The sequence below is a fragment of the Choloepus didactylus genome, chromosome 16, assembly GCF_015220235.1.
Source record: "Choloepus didactylus isolate mChoDid1 chromosome 16, mChoDid1.pri, whole genome shotgun sequence".
NCBI lineage: Eukaryota > Metazoa > Chordata > Mammalia > Pilosa > Megalonychidae > Choloepus > Choloepus didactylus.
This window is the reverse complement of record NC_051322.1, coordinates 76708084-76734120: the sequence shown is the minus strand read 5'-3', so window position 1 is coordinate 76734120 and position 26037 is coordinate 76708084. Positions and strand designations below refer to the sequence as shown.

Genomic DNA, 26037 nt, shown 5'->3' with positions numbered 1-26037 from the left:
ACCTTTATATAGTTCTTGTCAAAAATTCCACATTTTACATTGAGTTCAAAACCACTGATCTTTCATTAGAGTTTGTGTATTTTATATCCTGTAAGAAGTAAATAGTGGAGTTACAATTCAAAAATTATTGACTTCTATTTGTATTCCATTGCTTTGAATATATTCAAAAATTTTTTAATTTATTGAGGCTTGTTTTATGTCCCAGCTTATGGTCCTGGTGAAGTGGGATGTAAGGTTCTATATATGTCTGTTAAAATTCTCTACATCTCTTCCTCCTATCTTTGTTTCTCTGTCAGTAGGGCTCCCTTTATTATGTAAAGTAGGGCAGGTCTTTTATTGGCAAACTCTGTCAGCACTTGTTTGTCTATGAAAAATTTAATCTCTCAAATTTGAAGAAGAGTTTTGCTGGGTAAGTATTCTTGGTTGGAAACTTTTCTCTCTCAGAATTTTAAATTTGTCATGCCACTGCCTCCTTGCCTCCATGGTGGCTGCTGAGTAGTCACAAATTAGTCTTATGTTGTTTGCTTTGTATGTGGTGAATTGCTTTTCTCTTGCTGCTTTTAGAACTTGCTCCTTCTCTTCAGGATTTGAGAGTCTGATCAGAATATGTCTCAGAGTGGATTAATTTGGATTTATTCTATTTGAGATTCACTGGGCATTTATGCTTTGTGTAATTACATTGTGTAGAAAGTTTGGGAAGTTTTCACCAACAATTTCTTTGAATACTCTATCTAGACTTTTACCCTTCTCTTCCCCTTCTGGGACACCAATGAGTCTTAAGTTTGGATGTTTTATTTTATCAATCATATCCCTGAGATCCATTTCAATTTTTTCAATTTTTTTCTCCATTCTTTCTTTTGTTCTTTCATTTTCTGTTCTATGTTCCTCTAGGACACTGTGTCATTGTTGAACTTCCTCTAATCTTGTATTATGAGTATCCAGTGTCTTTTTATTTGACCAACAGTTTCTTTTATTTCCATAAGATCTTCTATTTTTTTTATTTACTCTTGCAATGACTTCTCTATGCTCTTCTAGGGTCTTCTTTTTGTCCCTTATATCCTGTGCCACGTTCTTCTTCATGTCCATTATATCCTTTGCCATGTTTCCATTCCTTGATTGTTGTTCTTTCATTAATTGTGCCAAGTACTGTATTTCTTCTGATATTTTGATTTGGGTGTTTGGGATTGTGTTCTCCATATCATCTGGTTTTAACTTATGCATTAAGATTTTCTGTTGTTTTTGGCCTCTTGGCATTTGCTTTGCTTGATAAGGTTCTTTCAAGTTGTAAAAAAAGTACCAATTTAATTTTTCAGAAATACAAGTTGGTGGCATACACTTTAACCAGCAGATGGTGTCTGTGAGTCATCTGTACCCTTCAAGTCAGTTCTCCTCAACTTTGTCCTTGTGGTGTGTGGGGAAATGATTCTTGTGGGGTTCAGTTTGTGAACTCAGTTTGGGTGTGTTGCTGGGCTATCTGACCTGAATGTGGGGTGTGTGTCCATGTGGCTAGGGAGGCAGGGCAGCTTTAATAATCACCCCCCCCAGGTGTTCCCAGAGGTTCAAGTCTGCTGCAAGAGTCTAAGTCTTCATTTCAGTTCTGCCCCAGACCTAATCTGTTGCTGAGCCACAAACCACTGGCATTTATGTAGCATCCCTTTGTTTTCCAAGCAGGCCCCACTTCTCATCTGTGATCATCCAAGACCTCTGCTGAGGGAAGACTGTTCCATGTCTAAAGTGCATGCCATCCCTCAAGGGATGCCCTGGTCCACCAGGCCATGCAGGGGCACTCTCAGCCTGATTCAAAGGTGGCTGAATGGGGCATCTCAACCCCCTCTCCTTGCATAGTTCCTCTTTCCCAGCTCTGGGACAACTGGCATGGATCTGGGCTGTGGGCATGCCATAGGCAGGGGTGTCTCCAGCCTGCTGGGGTGCCAGCTGCAAGCAGTACAGTTTCTTTCTCCTTCTGGCTCTCCCCTCCACTACCCTGGCCCTGAGGGAATCTGCAGCAGGCTATCTTCCACACCAGACACTGAGAGACTGGCTCAGCCTACTCCTGCCATGCTTCACTGCTCAGTTCCCACCATCACAAATACAGCCACTCCTGGGTTTTCCCTTTTCTATTTTCTTTTGTTTTTTTTTTAAAGAACAAGTCTATCTCCAAATGCCACCCCCAGCTTTGCCACACAAAAGCATGGCCACGGGTTTTTCAACCAGCTTACTTACTCATTTCAGAATGCAGACTCCTGGTTTTACCAAGTGTACAGCCCCTGTGGTTCTAGCAGACCTTGTCTAGCTGGTGCATCACTGAAACGAGTATTCTGGGTCACCTTCTGGTTTTTATCTAGTATTTTTCATAGAGGTGTTTTTTTGCCCTTTCTCACCTAGCCACCATCTTATGTTCTCTCATGAAGTGGTGATTTTTGATACCTGTGTGTTGCTATAGCTTATAATATTTAAAATGAATTCAATACAATGAAAGAAAAAAATATATACTTCTCATTTAAAAAAATCACCATGAGGGCAGTATAATTTTCTGCTAATGCAGCCTAAAATTCATAAACTCAATTTCATCTGGATGAAAAACTGAAAAAAAAGAAATTTGAAGAATAGTATATAAAGCATGGTTCAACTGCTTCCTAATATGTCCAGATGAAGGAAATAATTGAGATATATTCAGATGAAAGAGAATAAATAAATGGGAAAAAGTAATGACATGTTTGATATGAGACTGGACACTATTTTGGTTTGTGCCTTTCTAAATTTCTATCATTATTATTACTATTCATACTTTGCTTGGTTGATCGGATATGATTGAGTAATTGTTTAGTTAGGGACCAGTCCCCTAGATGAGATATTTATACTACAACCAGGTTAATTTAATGATTGTGGTAATGTTCCTGTGAATACATAAGAGAATGTCTCTGTTCTTAAGTGAAATACTACAAGAATAATTAAAGAACCTGACATTTTTTAAACATAACTTTAAAATTGTTAAAGAAAACCATATTATACAATGAATATGAAACAATGTTAAACCAGTGATAAAAGAAATTAAATAAAGATACTTTACATGTGTTGGTTTCCCTCTTCATGAAAGCATAGGGTCAGATCAAGGTGAGATTACACTGAACTGGTTTCATGGAATATGAGAAGAATGGTCACACTGAGTGCCACTTGGGTCAACTCCTTTGTGCTTAAGCAAATTTGGAAATGGAGAGGTCAGGGAAGTCTTCTTCCTTTGCTAACAAACTTGTTTCTTGTACTGGAAAATATATGTGCCCCATTTGTTGTAATCTCTCCCATGTCCAGCACCATGTAAAAGTGGGACTTGGGTTGGGCATTCACAGTTACATGTGCATCATTCTAACTGACAGAGCCAGGGTATGCTGTCTCCCAGGACAGGGATATCCCTCAGGGCATATCCTGGACAAAGTGACAAAGAATATTAGGAGTACACCATCATGCCTACACTCTGGGAGTCTCCATCACAGTACCAATTCATGTCTCCAACCCACTCAACAGAAAATATATCAGCCTCTCCACATATGTGTTCTCTTCATTGCAGGACCACCTTGACTGTCACTCAGCATTAAGCACAGAATGAGACTTCTGGCATTATAAATAGAGCAAGAAATCCAACAACTAAGACAGCCATGAATGAATCCTCATGCCAGCTATAAAGATTGGACTGAGCAGACACATCAAATTTGTCCAAATTTCCCTGGCTTAAAGTGGGTTCATTGAATGCACATGGGCATGCCTCATGGTAGGCTCTGATAAGTCAGCACCCAGGATGCTAAGCTGCTTGTCTTAGATCCAGTGGTAATTTGGTGCCATTGGGAAAGAAAGGCTTGCCCAAGCTATCCCAGGGGCATTTCATTAAAGTTCTGCCTACTCTTCACCCAATTGGATTTTGCCCTTGGCCATTCCTGTATAGCATCCTCCATGTAGTGTCAAACCCTCACCATTCATTGGGGCTGCAGATGATCCACAGGGCTGCAGAATCATTATCATATACCTACAACAAACTGCACTGGCCAAATACCTCTACCATCACCTGCACATTTGGGGATCCCATTGTACTTACAGACCACAGGGCAGCCATTGGGATAGGGCCATGTTGCTTAGCAACCTGATGCCTATTGGGGAGCAAGAGAGGGTCTGTTGAATTTGATCATGAACATTCCAAGAATCTGCCAGAATTCTAGACAGCATTGGAACCTGAGCTGGCTGTGTCTCCTCCACAGTTTTGAGCCCCAGTGTGATTTCTTCCCTGTGGTTTCTTAACTTGGGTGTTCCTGCTGTATATTGGGCACACCTGGGTATAGGGATTCTTATTTGGAGTAATGGGAAACATTCAGAAACTCATGGTGTATTGTGTAGCTGTTTCAGCACACAAGGCTGAGCAAAGAAGCCTCTATTTGAAAGTGGATATGAGGGATGTGAAGCCATGTAACTGGAACTAGATGACAAGAAGGGGGAAAAGGAAACCTAGGACTATGCAGCAAATAAAATTACTCTAAGGAAGATACATGGACTGTATGAAGAGTACTGTTTATTATATTAGAAATTCTTAATAAAAAGCCTAAAATTAAGCCATTAATACAAACTTGTGCAATGTCAGAAGGAAAGTAGTTTTTTCAGATTACTTGATTTCTGGAAACTTTGCTTTGTTTTATTATAAAGAGGTGATTTTTGATACCTGGGTGTTCTTGTAGCTTATAGATAATGTTTAAAATGTATTCAAAACAATGAAAGAAGCAAAAATTATACTTCTCATTTAAAAGAAATCACCATGAAGGCACTATAATTTTCTGCCAAAACAGCCTAAAATTCATAAACACAAATTTGTCAGGAAGAAACACTGAAAAAAACAATTTGAAGAATAGTCTTTAGAAGCATGGTTCAGCAGCTTCCTAATATAACAACATGAAGGAAATAATTGAGGTATATTCAGATGAAAAAGAATAAATAAACCTGAAAAAGAAATGCCATGTTTGATATGAGATAACAGTATTTTGGTTTGTGCCTTTGTACATTTCTATCATTATTATTAATATTAACATTTTGCTTGCTGTATAGGACATGATTGGGTAATTGTTGAGTTAGGAACCATGCCCCTAAATGAGATATTTATAATACAACCAGGTTAATTTAATGATTGTGGTAAACTTTCTGTGAATACATAAGAGAATGTCTCTGTTCTTAACTGAAATACTACAAGAAGAATTAAAGAAACTGATATTTTTTAACATAACTTTAAAATTGTTAAAGAAAACATTATACAAGGAATATAAGACAATGTTAAATTGGTGATAAAAGAAATTAAATAAAGACGCTTCACATGTGTTGGTTTTCTTCCTCATGAAGGCACAGGGTCAGATCACAGTGAGATTACACTGAACTGGTTTCATGGGATGTGAGAAGAATGGTCAGTCAGTGCCACTTGGGCCTACTCCAATGGGCTTCAGCAAATTTGAGAATGGAGAGGTCGGGGAAGTCTTCTTCTTTTGCTAATAAAGTTGCTTTCTGGTCTGGAACAAAATGTGTGCCACATTTGTCATAAATCTGTCCCAAGTCCAGCACCATGTTAAAGGGGACCTTGGGGTGAGCATTCACAGTTATAAGTGTATCATTCTAAATGTCACAGCCAGGGCATGTTTGCCCTCAGGAGAGTGATATCCCTCAGTGCAATGATAGTTCCTGGTACAGGGAACAAACATTATTCAGTGTACAGCATCATGCATGTCCCCTGGTAATCTCCATCGCTGTCCCCAATCATGCCTCCAAACCACTGAATATGAAATATTTCAGGCTATCCACATATAATTTGTTCTCTTCATCACAGGGCCTCCTTGACTCTCACTCAGCATTTAGGCCCAGAATGAGACTCCTGGCAAGCATAAATAGAGCAAGATATCCCATCACTAAGAAAGCCATGAGACAATCTTCATGTTAGCTCTAAACAGTGGACAAGGCAGGCACAGCAAAGTTGTCCAAATTTACCTGACTTAAAGTGGGTTTGTTGACTGCACATGGGCATGTCACAAGGTAGGATCTGCTAAGTGAGAACCTGGGATGCTAAACACCATGTCTTAGATCCAGTGGTAATTTATGTGCCATTGGAAAAAAAGGGAAGGTCCAAGCTTGGCCAAGGGCCCTTCATTAAAGTTCCACCTACCCCACACCCAATTTGCATTTTCCATTCACCATTCCTGTATAGCATCCTCTAGGGAGAGTGAAAGCAGCACTTTCCATTGTTGCTGCAGGTGATCTTCGGGGCTGTATATTCATCCTTATACGTATATAGCAATCTGCACAGTCCACAACACCTCCAGCAAAACCTGCACAATTGGGAAGCCCATTATAGTTTCTTTCCACATTGCAGAAATTGGGATAAAGAACTGTGGTTTAGCAACCTGATGCCTATTGTGAGGCAGCGAGGGTCTGTGGAACTTCCACATGTGCATTCCAAGCATCTGCCAGAAATCTAGCCTACATTGGAACCTGGACCAGCTCTGTCTCCTCCACAGTTTTGAGCCCCAGTGAGATTTCTAACCCAGGTTTCTTAACATGGGATTTCCTGCTGTACATAATGCACACCTTGGTAAAGGGATTCCTATTTGGAGTAATGGGAACAATATTACTGCACAATATGCTCAGTAGAGTAGCCTCTATTTGTAAGTGGATATGAGGGATGTGAAGTCATGTAACTGGAACTAGATGACAAGAAGGGGAAAAAGTAAACCTAGAACTGTCCAGCAATAAACAATACCCCAAGGATGACACATGGACTGTATGAAGAGTACTTTTTATAATATTAGAAATCTTTAATCAAAAGCCTTGAAGATAACCCATTAATGTAAAGTTGTGCAATGTGGGAAGCAAACTAGTTATTTCAGGTTATTTGCTTTCCTGAAACTTTACTTTGCTTTACTATAAAGTGGTGATTTTTTATACTTGTGTGCTATTGTAGCTTATAGATAATGTTTTAAATGAATACAATACAATGAAAGAAACAAAAATTAAACTTCTCAATTAAAAAATAATCACCAAGAGGGCACAAAAATTTTCTGCCAATAAAGCCTAAAATTCAGAAACTCAATTTCATCAGAAAGAGAAACTGAAAAAAAGAAACACAATCTGAGGAATATTCTTAAAAGGATGGTTCAGCAGCTTTCTAATATTTCCAGATGAAGGAAATATTTGAGGTATATTTAAATGAAAGAGAAAAAATAAACCTGAAAAAGAAATGCCATGTTTGATATGTGACTGGACACTGTTATTGTTTGTGCAATTCTACATTTCTGTTATTATTATTGTTATTAACACTTTGCTTGGTTGATAGGTCATGATTGGGTACTTGTTCAGGTGGGAACAAGGCCCCTAAATGAGATATTTGTACTACAACCAGGATAATTTAATGATTGTTGTATGGTCCCTGTGAATACATAAGTGAAAGCCTCTGCTCTTAAGTGAAATACTACAGGAATAATCACATATGAAATTTTTTAAACATAAATTTAAAATTGTTAAAGAAAATCTTATTATAAAATGAATATTTAATAATGCTAAATTGGTTATAAAAGAAATTTAATAAAGATCATTTACATGTGTTGCTTTCCCTCCTCATGAAGGCACAGGTCTGATCCGGTTGAGAATACACTGACTGCTATCATGGAATATGAGAAGAATGGTGAGACTCAGTGCCACTTCAGCCTACTCCTTTGGCCTTCAGCAAATTTTGGAATGGAGAGTACAGGGGAGTCTTCCTTTGCTAATAAACTTGCTTCTAGATCTGGAACAAAATATGTGCCCCTTTTGTGGTTATCCTCTCCCATGTCCAGCACCATGTAAAAGGGGGAACTGGGGTGGGCATTCACAGTTACATGTGTATCATTTTAACTAACAGAGCCAGGGTATGTTGGCTCCAAGGGCAGGGATATCCCTCAGGACAATGATAGTTTGTGTACCAAGGAACAAACAATATTCAGTGTACACCATCATGACTGTCCTCTGTGAGTCTCCATTCCTATACCCAATCATGACTCCAACTGATGCAACACAAAATATATCAGTCTCTTCACATATCATGTGTTCTCTTCATCGAAGGACCACCTTGAGTGTCACTCAGTATTAAGCACAGAATGAGGCATCTGGCATTATAAATAGAGCAAGAAATCCAAGCACTACGACAGATGAACCAATCTTCATGTCAGCTATAGAGTGGACAGGGCAGACACCTCAAATTTGTCCATATTTCCCTGAATTAAAATGGGTTCATTGACTGCACATGGGCATTCCTCATGGTAGGCTCTGCTAAGTAAGCACCCAGGATGATAACTACATGTCTTAGATACAGTGGTGCTTTCTGTGCCATTGAAAAAAAAAGGCAGACCCAAGCTTGGCCAAGGGCAATTCATTAAAGATGGGCCTGACACATACCCAGTTGTTATATTCCCTTGGCTATTCCTGTATAGTGTCCTCCAGGGTGAGTCAAACCATCACCATCCATAGGGGCTGCAGGTGATCCTTGGGGCTGCAGAACCTACCTCCTATAGCTACAACAAACTGCAAAGGCCACATCACCTACACCATCACCTGCACAATTGGGAGCCCATTATATTTTCAGAACACATGGCAGACATTGGGATAGAGCCTTGTTTCTTAGCAACCTGATGTCTATTGTGAAGCAGGAGAGGATCAGCAGAGTTTATGCATGCTCATTCCAAGCACCCATGAGATTTCTAGACCTCTTTGGAACCTGGCTGGCTCTGTCTCCTCCACAAATTTGAGCCCCAGTGAAATTTCTTCCCTGAGGCACATTTGGGTACAAGGATTACAATTTGGAGTAATGGGAAAGATTCAGAAACATTTGGTGTGTTGTGTAGCTGATTCTGCCCACAAGGCTTAGCAGAGTAGCCTGTATTGGAAAGTCGATATGAGGAATGTGAAGTCATGTAAGTGGAACAAGATGGCAAGAGGGGGTAAAAGGAAACCTAGGACTGTGCAGCAATAAATAACAGACCTAGGAAGATACATGGGCTGTATTAAGAGTACTGTTTATAATATCAGAAATCTTTAATCAAAAGGCTTGTAGGTAACCCCTTAATGCAAACTTGTGCAATGTGGGAAGCAAAGAAGTTATTTCAGGTTACTTGCTTTCCTGAAACTTTGCTTTGCTTTATTGTAAAGTGGTGATTTTTGATACTTGTGGCTTTGTAGCTTATAGATAATGTTCAAAATGAATTCAATGCACAGAAAGAAACAAAAACTAAACTTACCATTTAAAAAATAATCACCATGCGAGCACTATAATTTTCTGCCTATACAGCCTAAATGTCATGAATTCAATTCTTTCAGGGAGAAACAATGAAAAAAACCCCACAATTCTTTAAAAGGATGGTTCAGAAGCTTTCTAATGTGTCCAGATGAAGGAAATAATTGAGATATATTCAGATGAAAGAGAATAAATAAACCTGAAAAAGAAATGCCATTTATGATATGAGATTGGACACTATTTTGGTTTGAGCCTTTCTACATTTCTGTCATTATTATAAATATTAACATTTTGCTTCGTCAATAGGACATGATTGGGTAATTGTTGAGGTGGTGACCAGCCCCTAGATGAGATATGTGTACTACAACCAGGTTAATTTAGTTATTGTGGTAATATTCCTGTGAGTACATAAGAGAATTTCCCTGTTCTGAACTGAAATACTACAAGAATAATTAAAGAAACTGACATTTTTTAGACATAAATTTAAAATTGTTAATGAAAACCTATTTATACAAAGATTATGAAACAACATTAAATCATTTATAAAAGAAATTAAATAAAGACACTTCACATGTATTGTTTCCCTCCTCATGATGGCACAGGGTCAGATCAGGGTGAGATTACACTGACATACTTTGATGGGATATAAGAAGAATGTTCACATTCACTGTCACTTGTGTCTACTCCCTTGGGCTTCAGGAAATATTAGAATGGAGACTTCTTCATTGCTAATAAACTTGTTTTCAGTTACAGAGCAAAATATGTGCCACATTTTTGGTTAGTCTCTACCAAGTCCAGCAACATGTAAAGGGGGAACTTGGGGTAGGCATTCACAGTTACACATGTATCATTCTAATGGACAGAGCCAGGGTATGTTGGCCCCCAGAACAGGGATATTTCCCAGGGCAATGATAATTCCTGGACCAAGTAACAAAAACATTATGGGTACACCATCATAACCACCCTATGGGAGTCTCAATCCCTGTCCCCTATCATGCCTCCAACCCACTCAACAGAAATGATATCAGCCTATCCACATATCATGTGTTCTCCTCATAACAGACCCACCTTGATGTCACTCAGCATTTAGGCCCAGAATGAGATTTCTGGCAAGCATAAACAGAGCAAGTAATCCTACCACAAAGACATCCATGAGCAAATCCCCATGTCAGCTATAAACAGTGGACAGGGCAGACACATCAAATTGTCCAAATTCCATTGATTTAAAGTGGATTCATTGACTGCACATGGGCATGCCTCATGGGAGGCTCTGTTAAGTGAGCATCCCAGATGCTAAGCTGCATGTCTTAGATCCAGTGGTAATTTCTGTGATATTGGGAAAAAAGTCAGGCCGAAACTTGGCCAGGGGCTCTTCATTAAAGCTTCACCTACCACACACCAAATTGGAATGTTCCCTTGGGCACTCCTGTATAGCATACTCCCAGGAGAGTTAAACTATCACAATACTTCAGTGCTACAGGTGATATTTGGGGCTGCAGAATCATCCTCATATACCTACAATAATCTGCACAGCTCACAACACATCCATCATCACCTGTAGACTTGGGGAGCTCATTATATTTTCAGAGCACATGGCAGACTTTTGGATAGTGCCCTGTTGCTTAGTGAACTGATGCATATTGTGAGGCAGGAGAGGTTCAGCATAATTTGTGCATGTGCATTCCAAGCACCTGCCAGAATTCTAGGCTGTTTTGTAACCTGGGCTGGCACTGTTTCCGCCACATTTTAGAGCCCCACTGAGATTTCTTCCCTGAGGTTTTTTAACTTGGGAGTTACTGCTGTATATTAGACACACTTTGTAAAGGGAGTCCTGTTTGGAGTAACAGGAAAGTTTTAGAAACCCTAGGTGGGGTGTGTATCTGATTATGCACACAAGGCTCAGCTGTGAAGTCTCTATTTGAAAGTGGATAGGAAGGATGTGAAGTCATGTAACTTGAACTAGATGATGAGAGGTTGTAAAAGAAAACCTAGGACTGTGCAGCCATAACCAATATCCCATGTTAGATACATGGACTGCAGGAAAAGTACTGTTTATAATATTGGGAATCTTTATTCCAATGCCTTGAAGATAACCAATTACTGCAAAATTGTGCAATGCAGGAAGCAAAGTTGTTATTTCAGGTAACTTGCTTTCCTGAAACTTTCTTATCCTTTATTATAAAGGGTGATTTTTGATACTTGTGTGTTTTTGTACGTTATACATAATGTTTAAAATGAATTCAATACAATGAAAGAAACAAAAATTAAACTTCATTTTAAAAAAATGACCATGTGGGCACAATAATTTTATGCCATTACATCCTAAAATTCAGAAACTCATTTTCATCAGGAAGAAGCACTGAAAAAAATAATAGAATTTGAGGAATATTCTTTAAAAGAATGGTTCAGCAGCTTTCTAATATGTCCAGATGAAGGAAATATTGAGATATATTTAGATGACAGAGAATAAATAATCATAAAAAAAGTCACATTTGATGTGAGGCTGGACACTGTTTTGGGTTGTGCCTTTCTACAGTTCTATCATAATTACTATTAACATTTTGCTTTGTTGTTAGGGCATAATTAGGTAATTGTTTGGGGGACAAAGTCCCTAGTTGAGATATTTGTACTACAACTAGGTTAATTTAATGATTGTGGTAATGTTCCTGTGAATACATAAGAGAATTTCTCTGTTCTTAAGTGAAATACTACAAGAATCATTAAAGAAATTGACATTTTTTAAACATAAATATAAAATTGTTAAAGAAAACTTTCTTATAAAAGGAATATGAAAGAATGTTTAATCATTTGTAAAAGAAATTAAATAAAGACAATTCACATTTGTTGGTTTCCCTCCTTGTGAAGGCACTGGGTCAGATCAGGATGAGATTACACTGACCTGATTTCATGGGATATGAGAATGGTCAGTCAGTGCCACTTGGGCCTACTCCCTTGGGCTTCAGCAAATTTGGGAATGGAGGATTTTGGGAAGTCTTCTTCTTTTTCTAACACACAAAATCTTGCAGAAAATATGTGATACATTTGTGGTTAATCCCATCCAAGTCCAGCAACGTGTAAAAGGGGGCTTGGGGTGGGCATTCACACTTACATGGGTATCAATCTTACTGACAGAGCCAGGGAATTTTGGCTCCCAGAACAGGGATATCCCTCAAGGCTGTGATAATTCCTGGACCAAGGAACAAAAATATTCAGTGTATACTATCATGCCTGCCTTCTCAGAGTCTCCGTACCTGTCCCCAATCATGCCTCCAACACACTCAACACAAAAAATATCAGCCTTTCAACATATCATGTCTTCTCTTTGTCACAGGACCACCTTGATTGTCACTCAGCATTTAGGCCCAGAATGAGATTTCTAGCAAGCATAAACAGAGCAGGAAATCCCATCACTAAGAAAGCTGGGAGCCAATCCTCATGTCAGCTATAAACAGTGGACAGAGCAGACTCCTCAAAATTGTCCAAATTTCCCTGACTTAAAGTGGGTTCATTGCACATGGGCATGCCTCATGGTAGGCTCTGCTAAGTGAGCACCCAGGGTTCTAAGCTGCTTTTCTTAGATCCATTGGCAATTTCTGTGCTGTTGGAAAAAAAACAGGAAGGCCCAAGCTTGGCCAGGTCACTTCATTAAAGTTCCCTCTACCCCACACCCAATTAGAATCAATTTTTTTTTGTTAGTTGCACTCTCTAGTTTATATATATTGCATCCTTCCCCCAATGCCTCCCCATTTTTTTAAACCTTGCAAGGTTGACATTTGCTTGTTCTCCCTCATAAAAGAACATATTTGTATATTTTACAACAATTGAACTCTGTAAATTTCACCAAGTTACAAAGTCCCAATCTTTATCTTTCCTCATTTCTTCTGGTGTCTCACATGCTCCCAACCTTCCTCTCTCAACCATATTCATAGTTATCTTTGATCAGTGTACTTATGTTGCTGTGATACCTTCTCCCTAAATTATGTTCCAAATCATGCACTCCTGTCTTCTCCTATCACTCTATAGTGCTCCCTTTAGTATTTCGAGTAGGGTGGGTGTCTTGTTCTCAAAGTCTCTCATTGTCTGTTTGTCAGAAAATATTTTGAGCTCTCCATCAAATTTCAAAGACTGCTTGGTTTGCAGTTTTTCTCTTTCAGTATCTTAAATATATCACACCACTTCCTTCTTGCCTCCATGGTTCCTGCAGAGAGATCTGCACATAGTCTTATTAAGCTTCTTTGTATGTGATGGATTGCTTTTCTCTTGCTGCTTTCAGGATTCTCTCTTTGTCTTTGAAATTTGATAATCTGATTATTAAGTGTCTTGCCATAGTCCTATTCAGATCTATTCTGTTTGTAGTGCACTGCACTTCTTGGATCTGTAATTTTATGTCTATCATAAGAGACAGGAAATTTTCATTGATTATTTCCTCTATTATTGCCTTTGCCCCTTTTCCCTTCTTTTCTCCTTCTTGGACACCAATGATATGGACATTCTTGTACTTTGTTTCATCTTTAAGTTCCTGGAGATGTTGCTCATATTTTTTCATTCTTTTCTCCATCTGCTCCATTGCATGTAGGCTTTCAGGTGTTTTGTTCTCCAGTTCTTGAGTGTTTTCTTCTGCCTCTTAAGATATGCTGTTGTATGTTTCCATTATGTCTTTCATCTCTGGTGTTGTGCTTTTCATTTCCACAGATTCTACTAGTTTTTTTAAACTTTCAACTTCTGCCTTATGTATGCCCTCTGTTTTCTTACAGCCTCTAACTCTTTTGTGAAATATTCTCTAAACATTTTGAATTGATTTAGCATTGGTTGCTTAAATTCTTGTATCTCAGTTGAAGTGGATATTTGTGTCTTTGACAGGGCCATAGCTTTGTTTTCCTTAGTGTAGGTTGTAGTTTTCTGTGGCCTAGGCATCTGACTTCCTAGGTCACCCCAATCAGGTTTTCCCAGAAGAGAACAGGTTCAGTTTACAGAAGGAGGAAATATTCAAAATGTGGTTTCCATGATGGTTTTTCTTAGAGGATTGATACACTTGTGCTTTTCTGCCCTGCATGTGCACCTGTCACCCTGTCACTGCCTGTGTAAGAGCGTGTGGCCTGTGGCTCTCCTAACCCAGACTTTGGTTCCAGAAAGTTGGCCAGTAGGGCTGGGCCCCTACCTTTCCTCTTGGAAAGCTATGACCCCTCCAGAGAGGTCACTGCATATCAATAAGTTCTTCATTTCTCTGACTCTGCTGATCAAAGTGTTTTGATTTTAAAATGGCTGAGGCTGTCTTTATTGCAAAGCACTGAGTGCTTAAAATGGCTGAGGTTTCCTTCACAGAGAGACAAAGGGACAAAAAAGCTCTCAGGTTCACCCATCAGCCAGACATAGCATCCAATCACCCGGGCTCCATGCCTGAGACAGATATGTGCCTGAATCTCCCAAGCTCAGTTGTCACCAAAAGTCTCTCTCTGCTTGTTGAGGATTCACTATCTGTATTGAGCAGTTAATATTAAAACCCCAATAGGAGCTGGGCTGAGAGAGTGTTGCTCTCCAGCAACATGAGGCTTCCATGAGGGTGGGGTCTTTGGCTCTCAGCTCACAGTGCAGGTTCACAGTTTTCCTTACAGACTTTATGATGCTATCTTGGGCATTCCTCCCAGTTCAGGTTGGTGGCTGAGGAGTAGACAGTCATGTTTTTCTCCCCACAGTTATCCCAGGTTATTTACTATGTTTTGGTCATTTATAAATTGTTCCAGGGGGGACTAACAGTCTTCCACTCCTCTATATGTTGCCATCTTAGCTCCTCCACACAATTAGAATTTGCAATTCAGCTTTCCTTTAGAGCTTCCTCCAGGAAGCATCAAACCCTCACCATCCATCAGTGCTGCAGGTGATCCTTGGGGCTGCAGAATCATTGTCATATACCTACAACAAACTTCACAGGCCACAAAACCTCTACCATCACCTGCATATGTGGGGAACCCATTTTATTTTCAGACCACAGGGCAGACATTGGGATAGAGCCCTGTTACTTAGCAACAGGATACCTATTGTGAGGTAGGAGTGAGTCAGTGCAATTTGCATATGCACATTCCAAGCACCTGACAGAATTCTGTGCTGCTTTGGAAACTGGGCTGAGAGTCAAATGGTCACCATCCATCAGTGCTGCACACCAGGGTACAGGGATTCCTATTTGAGGTAATGTGAAAGAATCAGAAACATTTGGTGTGGTTTGTAGCAGCTTGTACACAAAAGTCCCAGCAGAAATTCTCTATTGGAAAGTGGATATGAGGAATGTGAAGTCATGTAACTGGAACTAGATGAAAAGAATGGGAAAACTGAAACCTAGGACAGTGCAGCAATAAACAATACCCCAAGGAGGATACATGGACTGTATGAAGAGTACTGTTTATAATATTAGAAATATTTGATCAAATGCCTTGAAGATAACCCATTAATGCAAGCTTGTGCTATGCAGGAAGCAAACAAGTTATTTCAAGTGACTTGCTTTCCTGAAACTTTGCTTTGCTTTATTATAAAATGGTGGTTTTTTGATACTTGTATGTTGCAGTAGCCTATAGATGTTTAAAATGAATTCAACACAATGAAAGAAATGAAAATTAAACTTCTCATTTAAAAAATATCACCATGAGGGCACAATTATTTTCTGCCAATACTGCATAACTGTAACTCAATCTAATTAAGGAAGAACATCTGAAAGGAAACACAATTTTAGGATTATTATTTAAAAGGATGGTTCTGCAGTTTTCTAATATGTCCAGATGAAAGAAATAATTGAGATACGTTCAAATAAAAGAGAATAAATATACCTATAAAAGAAATGCCATGTTTGATACGAAACTGGACAATGTTTTTGATTTGTGGCTTTCTACATTTCCATAATTATTACTATTAACATTTTGCTTTGTTAATAGTATGTGATAGCATTATTGTTCAGGTGGGGACCAGGCCCTTTAATGAGATATTTGTACTACAACTATGTTAATTTAATGATTGTGGTAATGTTCCTGTGAATATGTAAGAGAATGTCTCTGTCCTTATGTGAAATACTACAAGAATAATTAAAGAAACTGATATTTTTTTAAACAAAAATTTAAAGTTCTTAAAGAAAACCTTATTATACAAGATACATGAAATAATGTTAAATCAGTGAAAACTGAAATTAAAAAGACTGTTCACATATGCCAGTTTCCCTTCCATGAAGGAACAGGCTCAGATCAGGGTGAGATTACACTGACATGCTGTCATGGGTTATGAGATGAAGGGTCCAAGTCAGTGCCCCTTGGGCCTACTCCTTTGGGCTTCAGCAAATTCTTGAATGCAGAGGTTGGGAATTCTTCTTCCTTTGCTAATAAACTTGCTTTGATATCTGGAACAAAATATGTGCCACATTTGTGGTTAATCAGTCTCAAGACCAGCACCTTGTAAAAGGGGTACTTGGGGTGGGTATTCACAGTTACATGTGTATCATTCTAACTGACAGAGCCAGGGTATGTTGGCTCCCAGGACAAGGGTATCCCTCAGAGCAATGATAATTGCTGGGCTAAGGAACAAACAATATTCAGTGTACACCATCATACCTGCCCTCTGGGAGTTTCCAGGTCTGTCCCCAATAATGCCTCCAAACCACTCAACACAAAAAATAACAGCCTTTACATGTATCATGTGTTCTGTCATCACAGGATGACCTGGACTGTCACTCAGCATTTAGGCCCAGAATGATATTTCTGTCAAGCATCAATAGGGCAAGAAATCCCACTGCTAAGACAGCCATGAACCATTCTTCATGTAAGCTATAAACAGTGGACAGGGCAGACACCTCAAAGTTGTCCAAATTTCCCTAATATAAAGAGGGTTCATTGACCATACATGGGTATGCCTCATTTTAGGCTCTGCTTAATGTGCACCCAGGATGCTAAGATGCATGTCTTAGATCCAGTCACAATTTCTGTGCCATTGGAAAAAAAATGTCAGGCCCAAACCTGGCCAGGGTCACTTCATTGATGTTCCACAGACCACACACACAATTGGAATTTGCCCTTGGGCATTCCTGTATAGCTTCCTCCAGGGTGCGTCAAACACACACCATCCATTGGTACTGCAGGTGATCCTTGGGGCTGCAGAATCATTGTCATAAACCTGCAACAAACTGTAAAGTCCTCAACACCTTCAACATCACCTGTACACTTGGGGATCCCATTTTATTTACAGACCACAAGGCAGCCATTGGTATACAGCCTTGTTGCTTTGCAACCTGATGCCTATTGGGAGGTAGGAGAGGTTCAGCATAATATGCATATGTGCATTCCAAGCACCCACCAGTATTCTATGCTGCTTTGGAACTTGGGTGACACTGTCTCCTCCACAGGTTCAAGCCCCTGAGATTTCCTCCCTGAGGTTCCTTAACTTTGGTTTTTCTGCTGTATATTAGACACAGCAGGGTACATGAATTCCTATTTGGAGTAATGGGAAAGATTCAGAAACATGTGGTGTGCTGTGTAGCTGCCTGTGAACCCAAGGCTCAGCAGAGAGTCCTCTATTTGAAAGTGGATATAAGGGATTTGATGTCATGTAACTGTACTTAGAGGACAAGAGGGGAAAAAGGAAACCTAGGAATATGCAGTAATAAACAATACCCCAAGGAAGATACATGGACTGTATGAAGAGTACTGTTTATAATATTATAAATCTTTAATCAAATGGCTTGAAGATAACACATTAAGCATCTGCAATGTGGGAAGCAAAGAAGTTATTTCAGCTAGCTTGCTTTCCTGAAATGTTGTTTTGCTTTATTATAAAGTGGTGATTTTTGATACTTGTGTGTTGTTGTAGCTTATAGATAATTTTTAAAATGAATTCAATACAATGAAAGATACCAAAATTAAACATCTCATTTACAAAAAAATCACTGCAGAGTCAAAATTATCTTCTGGCAATACAGCCTAAAATACATAAACTCAATTTCATCAGGAAGAACCTCTGAAAAGAAAATCAGTTAGAGGTATATTCTTTAGAAGGATGGTTTAGCAGTTTTCTAATATGTCCAGATGAAGGAAATAATTGAGATATGTTGAGAAGAAAGAGAGTAAATACACCTATAAAAGAAATGCCACATTAGATATGAGATAGGACACTAATTTTGTTCTGTGCCTTTATACATTTTTATCATTATTATTACTACTAATATTTTGCTTGGTCAATAGCACATGATTGGGTAATTGTTGAGGTTGGGAGAAGGCACCTAGATGAGACATTTGTATTAAAACCAGCTTAATTTAATGATTGGGATAATATTCCTGAGAATACATAAGTGAATTTCTCTGTCCTTAAGTGAAATACTACAAGAATAATTAAAGAAACTGACATTTTATTAAACATAAATTTAAATTTGTTAAAGAAAACCTTATTATACAAAAATATGAAACAATATAAAACTGGTGAAAAAAATTAAATAAAGACAGTTCACATGCATTGGTTTCCCTCCTCATGAAGGCACAGGGTCAGATCAGGCTGAGATTACACTGACCTGCTTTCATGGGATATGAGAAAAATGGTCAAAGTCAGTGCCACTTGGTCCTAATCCCTTGGGCTTCAGCAAATTTTGGATTGGAGGGGTCGGGGAAGTCTTCTTCCTTTGCTAACAAGCATGCTTTCAAATCTTGAACAAAATATATGTCATATTTGTGGTTAATCTCTGTGAAGTCCAGCAACATGCAAAAGGGGGAATGGGGTGGGCATTCACAATTTCATGGGTGTGAATCTCACTTAATGAACCAGGATATGTTGGCTACCAGGACAGGGATATTCCTCAGGGCAATGATAATTCCTGGACCAGGGAACAAATAATATTCAGTGTACACAATCATGCCTACCCTCTGGGAGTCTCAATACCTATCTTCAAACTTGCCTCCAACACACTAAACACAGAAAACATCAGCCTCACCATGTGTCATGTGTTCTCTTCATCACAGGACCACTTTGATGGTCACTGAGCATTTAGGCCCAGAATGAAATTTCTGTCAAGAATAAATAGAGCAAGAAATCTCACAGCTAAGACAGCCATGAGACAATCCTCATATGAGCTATAAACAGTGGACAGGGCAGACACCTCATTGCTTTCCACATCTCCCTGACTTAAGTGGTTTCATTGACTGCACATGGTCATGCCTCATGGTAGGCTCTGCTAAGAGACCTCTGGGGATCCTAAACTTCTGATCTTAGACACAGTGGTAATTTTTGTGCCATTGGAAAATACAAGGCAGGTCCAAGCTTGGCCAGGGGCACTTCACTAAAGTTGCCCTATGTCAAACCCAGTTGGAATTTGCCCTTGGGCATTCCTGTTGGGCTTCCTGCAGGGAGAGTCAAAATACCACCAAAAATTGGGGCTGCAGGGGATCCTCTTGGCTGCAGAATCATCCTCATATACCAACAACAAACTGTACAGGCCACAACACCTCCACCATCACCTGCACACTTGGGGATCCCATTACATTTTCAGACCACTGGGCAACCATTGTGATAGAGCCCTGTTGAATAGCAACATGATGCCTATTGTGAGGTAGGAGAGGATCTGTGAAATTTGCATATGTGCATTCAAAGCACCCACCAGAATTCTATGCTTCTTTGTAACCTGGGCTGACACTGTCACCTCCACAGTTTCAAGCAACAGTGAGATTTCTTCCCTGAGGTTTCTCAACCTGGGAATTCCTACTGTATATTAGTCATACCAGGTTACAGGGACTCCTATTGGAAGTAATGGGAAAGATTTCAGAAAAATTTGGTCTGGTTTGTAGCTGCTTCTGCACACAGGAATCAGCAGAATAGACTGTATTTGAAAGTGGCTATGAGGGATGTGATGTCCTGTAACTGGAACTAGATGACAAGAGGGGGAAAAAGGAAACCTAGGACTGTGCAGCAATAAGCAATACACCAAGGAAGATATACAGACTATATGAAGAGTACTGTTTATAATATTTGAAGTATTTAATCAAATGCCTTGAAGATAACCCATTACTGCAAACTTGTGCAATGTAGGAAGCAAAGAAGTTATTTCAGGTTACTTCCTTTCCTGAAACTTTGCTTTGCTTTATTATAAAGTGGATATTTTTGATATTTGTGTTTTGTATCTTATAGATAATGTTTAAAATCAATTCAATACAATGTAAGAGACAAAAATTAAAATTCTCATTAAAAAAAATCACCATGAGGGCACAATGATTTTCTGCCAATACTCCCTAAAATTCATAAACACAATTTCATCAGGAAGAAACTGTGAAAAGGAAAACAATTCTAGGAATATTATTTAAGAGGAGGTTTCAACAGTTTTCTAATATATCCAGATGAAGGAAATAATTTAGAAATATTCAGATGACAGAGAATAAATATACCTTTAAAAGAAATGCCACATTTGATATGAGACTGGACACTATATTTATTTTGTGGCTTTCTAGAATTCTGTCATTATTACTATTAACATTTTGCTTGGATGATAGAACATGATTGGGTAATTGTTGATGTGGTGACCAGTTCCATAGATGAGATATTTGTACTACAACCAGGTTAGTTTAATGACTGTGGTAATGTTCCTGTGAATGTGTAAGAGAATGCCCCTGTCCTTAAGGAAAATACAAGAATAATTAAAGAAACTCTTATTTTTTAAACATAAATTTAAAATTCCTAAAGAAAACCTTATTATACAGGGAATATGAAACAATGTTAAATCAGTGAAAAAAGAAATTAAATATAGTCCAAATGTGTTGGTTTCCCTCCTCATGAAGGCACAGGGCCAGATCAGGGTGAGTTTACACTGACCTGCTTTCATGGGATGTGAGAAGAAAGGTCACATTCAGTGCCACTTGGGCCTGCACCTTTTGGTTTCAGCAAATTCAGGATTGGAGACGTGAGAAATGCTTCTTCCTTCACAAACAAACATGCTTTCAAATCTTGAACAAAATATCTGCCACATTTGTGGTTAATCTTTCCCATGTCCAGCACCTTGTAAAATGGTGAGTTGGGTCAGGCATGGGCACATAAATGTGTATCAATCTAACCGACATTAACAGGGTATGTTGGCACCCAGGATAGGGATATCACTCAGGGCAATGATAATTCCTGTACCAAGGAACAAAAACTATTCAATGTACACATAATGCCTGCACTCTGGGAGTCTCTATACCTGTCCCCAATCATGCCTCCAACACACTCAATGCAAAAAATATCAGCTTCACCAAGTGTCATGTGTTCTCTTCATCACAGGACCTCCTTGACTGTCACTCAGTATTTAGGCCCAGAATGAGATTTCTGGCAAGCATAGACAGAACAAGAAATCTCACAACTAAGACAGCCATGAGCCAATCCTCATGTAAGCTATAATCAGTGGTCAGGGCAGACAAGTCTAAGTTTGTCTAAATTTCCCTGACTTAAAGTGGGGTCATTGATGGCACATGGGCATGCCTCATGGTAGGCACTGATAAGTGAGCACACAGAATTCTAAGCTGCCTATCTTAAAACCAGTGGTAGTTTCTGTTTCATTGGAAAAAAAGGCAGTCAAATACTTGGCCATGGGCACTTCATTAAAGATCCCCCTACCCCACACCCAATTATAAGTTGCCATTGGGCATTACTGTAGAGCATCCTCCAGGGAGAGTCAAATCTTACAATTAATTTTTGCTTCAGGTGATCCATCCCCTGCAGATGGATCCATCATGATAGAATCCCAGGGATGGATCCTGATGGATCCATCAGGGCTGCAGTTGATCTGCTTGGCTGCAGAATCTGTGTCATATACCTACAAAAACTGCACATGACACAACACCTCCACCATCACCTGCACAGTTGGGGATCCCAATATAGTTTGAGACCACAGGGCAAACATTGGGATAGAGACCTGTTGCTTAGTAATCAAATGCCTATTGTGAGTTAAGAGTGAGTCAGCATAACTTGCATAAGTGCATTCCATGCAACCACTAGAATTTTATGCTGGCTTGGAAACTGGGGTGACACTGTCCCATCCACAGGTCAAGCCCCAGTGGGATTTCTTCCCTGAGGTTCCTTGACTTGGGATTTTCTGCTGTATATTAGGCACACCAGGGTACAGGGATTCCTATTTGGAGTAACATGAATGATTCAGAAACATTTGGTGTAGTGTGGAGCTGCTTGTGCACACAGGCTCAGCAGAGAAACCTCTAGTTGAAAGTGGATATGAGGGATGTGAAGTATTTTAACTGTAACTAGATGACAATAGGGTATAAAAGGAAACCTAGGACTTTGCAGCAATAAATACTATCCCAAGGAAGATACATGGACTGTATGAAGAGTACCATTTATAATATTATATAATTATATATATATATAAAGATAACTAGTTAATAAAAGCTTGTGCAATGTGGGCAGCAAAGAATTTATTTCAGGTAACTTGCATTCCTGAATCCTTGCTTTTCTTTATCAAAAAGTGGTGATTTTTGTAACTTGTGTTTTTTTGTAGCTTATAGATAATGTTTAAAATGAATTCAATACAATGAAAGAAAGCAATTAAACTTCTCATTCAAAAACATATCACCATGAGGGCACAATAATATTCTGCCAATACAGCCTAAAATTTGTAACACAATTTCATCAGGAAGAAGCTCTGAAAAGGAACACAATTTGAGGACTATTTAATGGATGGTTCAGCAGTTTTCTAATATGTCCAGATGAAGGAAATAATTGAGATATATTCAGATGAAAGAGAATAAATATACCTGTAAAAGAAATGCTATCTTTTTTATGAGTCTGGGCTCTATTTTTGCTTTGTGCCTCTCTACATTTCTATTATTATTACTATTAAAATTTGTAGGTTGATAGGACATTATTTGGTAATTGTTGAGGTGGGGTCCAGGTCCCTAGTTGAGACATTTGTATTACTACCAAGTTAAATTCATGATTGTGGTAATGTTCTTGTGAATTCATAAGAGAATGTCTCTGCTCTTATGTGAAATACTACAAGGATAATTAAAGAAACTGACATTTTTTAAACATTGTTTTAAAACTGTTACAGAAAACATTATGCAAGGAATATGAAACAATGTTATATTGGTGATAAAAGAAATTAAATAAAGACACAGAATATGTGTTGGTTTCCCTCCTCATGTAGACACAGGGTCAGTTCAGGGTGAAATTACACTGACCTGCTTTCATGGCATTTGAGATGAATGGCCACAGTCAGTGCCACTTGGGCCTATTCCCTTGGGCTTCAACAAATTTGGGAATGGAGAGGATGGGAAAGTCTTCTTCCTTTGCTAACAAACCTGCTTTCAGATGTGTAAAAAATTATATGCCATATTAGTGGTTAATTAATCTGAAGTCCAGAACCATGTAAATTGGGTCTTGGGGTTGGCATTCACAATTATATTGGCATCATTCTAACTGACAGAGCCAGGGTATGTTGGCTCCCAGGACAGGGATATCCTCATGGCAATGAAAGTTTCTGGCCCAAGGAACAAACAATATTCAGTGTTCACCATCATGTCTGTACTCTGGGATTCTCCATCCTTGTCTCCAATCTTGCATCCAGCCCACTCAACACAAAACATTATCAGTCTCTCAACTTATCATGTGTTCTCTTCATCAAAGGACAACCTTGACAGTCACTCAGCATTTATACCCATAATAAGACCTCTGGCAAGCATAAATAGAGCAAGAAATCCCACCACTTAAACAGTCATGAGCCAATCCTCATGTCAGCTATAAACAGTGGACAGGATAGACATATCAAAGTTGTCCAAATTTTCCTGAATTAAAGTGCATTTGTTGACTGCACATGGGCATACCTCATGGTAAGTTGTGCTAAATGAGCACCAGGGATGCTAAACTGCATGTGTTGGTTCCAGAGGTAATTTCTGAGGCATTGGAAAGAAAAGGCAGGCCCATGTTTGGCCAGAGGCACTTCATCAAGGCTCTGCCTACCCCTCACCCAATTGGAATTTGCACTTAGCAATTCCTGTATAGTTACCTCCAGGTAGAGTCAAACCCTCACCATCCATTGGGGCAGCAGGTGATCATCAGGGCTTCAGAATCATGCTCATATACCTCCAAAAACTGCACAGGCCACAACACCTCCACCATCACCTGCAAACCTGGGGAGCCTGCTATATTTTCAGACCACAGGACAGCCATTGGGATACAGCCCTGTTGCTTAGGAAACTGATGCCTAGTGTGAGGCAGAAGAGGGTCAAGGTAATTTGCAGATTCACATTCCAAGCAGCTGCAAGAATTTGAGGCCACCCAGGAACTTGTGATCGCTCTGCCTCCTCCACAGATTTGAGCCCCAGGGAGATTTCTTCCCTGAGGTTTCTTAACATGGGATTTTCTGCTGCATCTTAGCACACCAGGGTACAGGGATTCCTTTTTGGAGTAATAGGAAAGATTCTGAAATGCTTGGTATGGTTTGTAGCTGATTCTGTAAACAAGGCTAAGCAGAGATGTCTGTATATGAAAGGGGATATGAGGGATGGAAAGTCATGTAACAGGAATGAGATGACAAGAGGGTGAAAAACAAAACCTAGGACAGTGCAGCAATAAACAATACCCCAAGGAAGAGACATGGACTGTATGAAGAGTACTGTTTGTAATATTAGAACTCTTTAAACGAAAGCCATGAAGACAACCCATTAATGCAAAATTATGCAATACAGTAAGAAAGTAGTTATTTCAGGTTCCTCTCTTTCCTTAAACTTTATTTTACTTTACTATAGTGATTTTTGATACTTGTGTGTTGTAGCTTATAGATCATGTTTAAAATGAATTCAATACAATGATATACACAAGAATTAAACTTCTCATTTTAAAATAATCATGAGGGAACAATAATTTTCTGCCTGTACAGCCCAAAATTCATAAACTCAATTTCATCAGGAAGAAACACAGAAATAAAACAAAAATTGAGGAATGTTCCTTAAAAGAATGGTTCAGCAGCTTTCTAATATGTCCAGATGAAGGAAATAGTTGAGATATCTTCAGATGAAAGAGAATGAAAAAACCTGAAAAAGAAACGCCATGTTTGATATGAAACTGGACACTATTTGTATTTGTGCCTTTCAACATTTCTATCATTATTATTACTATTAACATTTTGCTTGGTAGATAGGACATGATTGGGTATTTGCTGAGTTTGGGACCAGGCCCCTAGGTGTGACTGTTGTACTATGACCAGGATAATTTCATGATTGTTCTAATTTTCCTTTGAATACTTAAGAGAGTGTCTTCATTCTTAAGTGAATTCCTACAAGAATAATTAGAAAAACTGACATTTTTAAACATAAATTTAGAATTCTTAAAGAAAACCATATTTTAAAAGGAATATGAAGCAATGTGAAAATGGTGATAGAATAAATTAAAGACAGTCCACATGTGATGGTTTCACTTCTCATTATGGCACAGTGTCAGATCAGGGTGAGAATACACTGACCTACTTTCATGGGATATGAGAAGAATGGTCACAGGCAGTGCCACTTGGGACTACACTCTTGGGCTTCAGCAAATTTGGGAATTGAGAGGTTGGGGATATCTTCATTCTTTGCTAATAAACTTGCTTTCTGATCTGGAAAAAAATATGTGCCATATTTCTGGTTAATCTCTCCCAAGTTCAGCATCATGTGAAAGGGTGACTTGGGGTGAGCTTTTGCAGTAACATGTGCATCAGTCTAACTGACAGAGCCAGGGAATGTTGGCTCCCAGGAAAAGGATTTCCCTCAGGGCAATGATAGTTACTGGTC

General features: G+C 39.0%; 1 pseudogene; it reads right to left on the bottom strand.

Annotated features, from left to right (window-relative positions):
* The window catches only part of LOC119511352, a 172992-nt pseudogene extending 148553 nt beyond the window's left edge, over positions 1-24439 (bottom strand).
* Positions 24440-26037: the final 1598 nt, after the last annotated feature.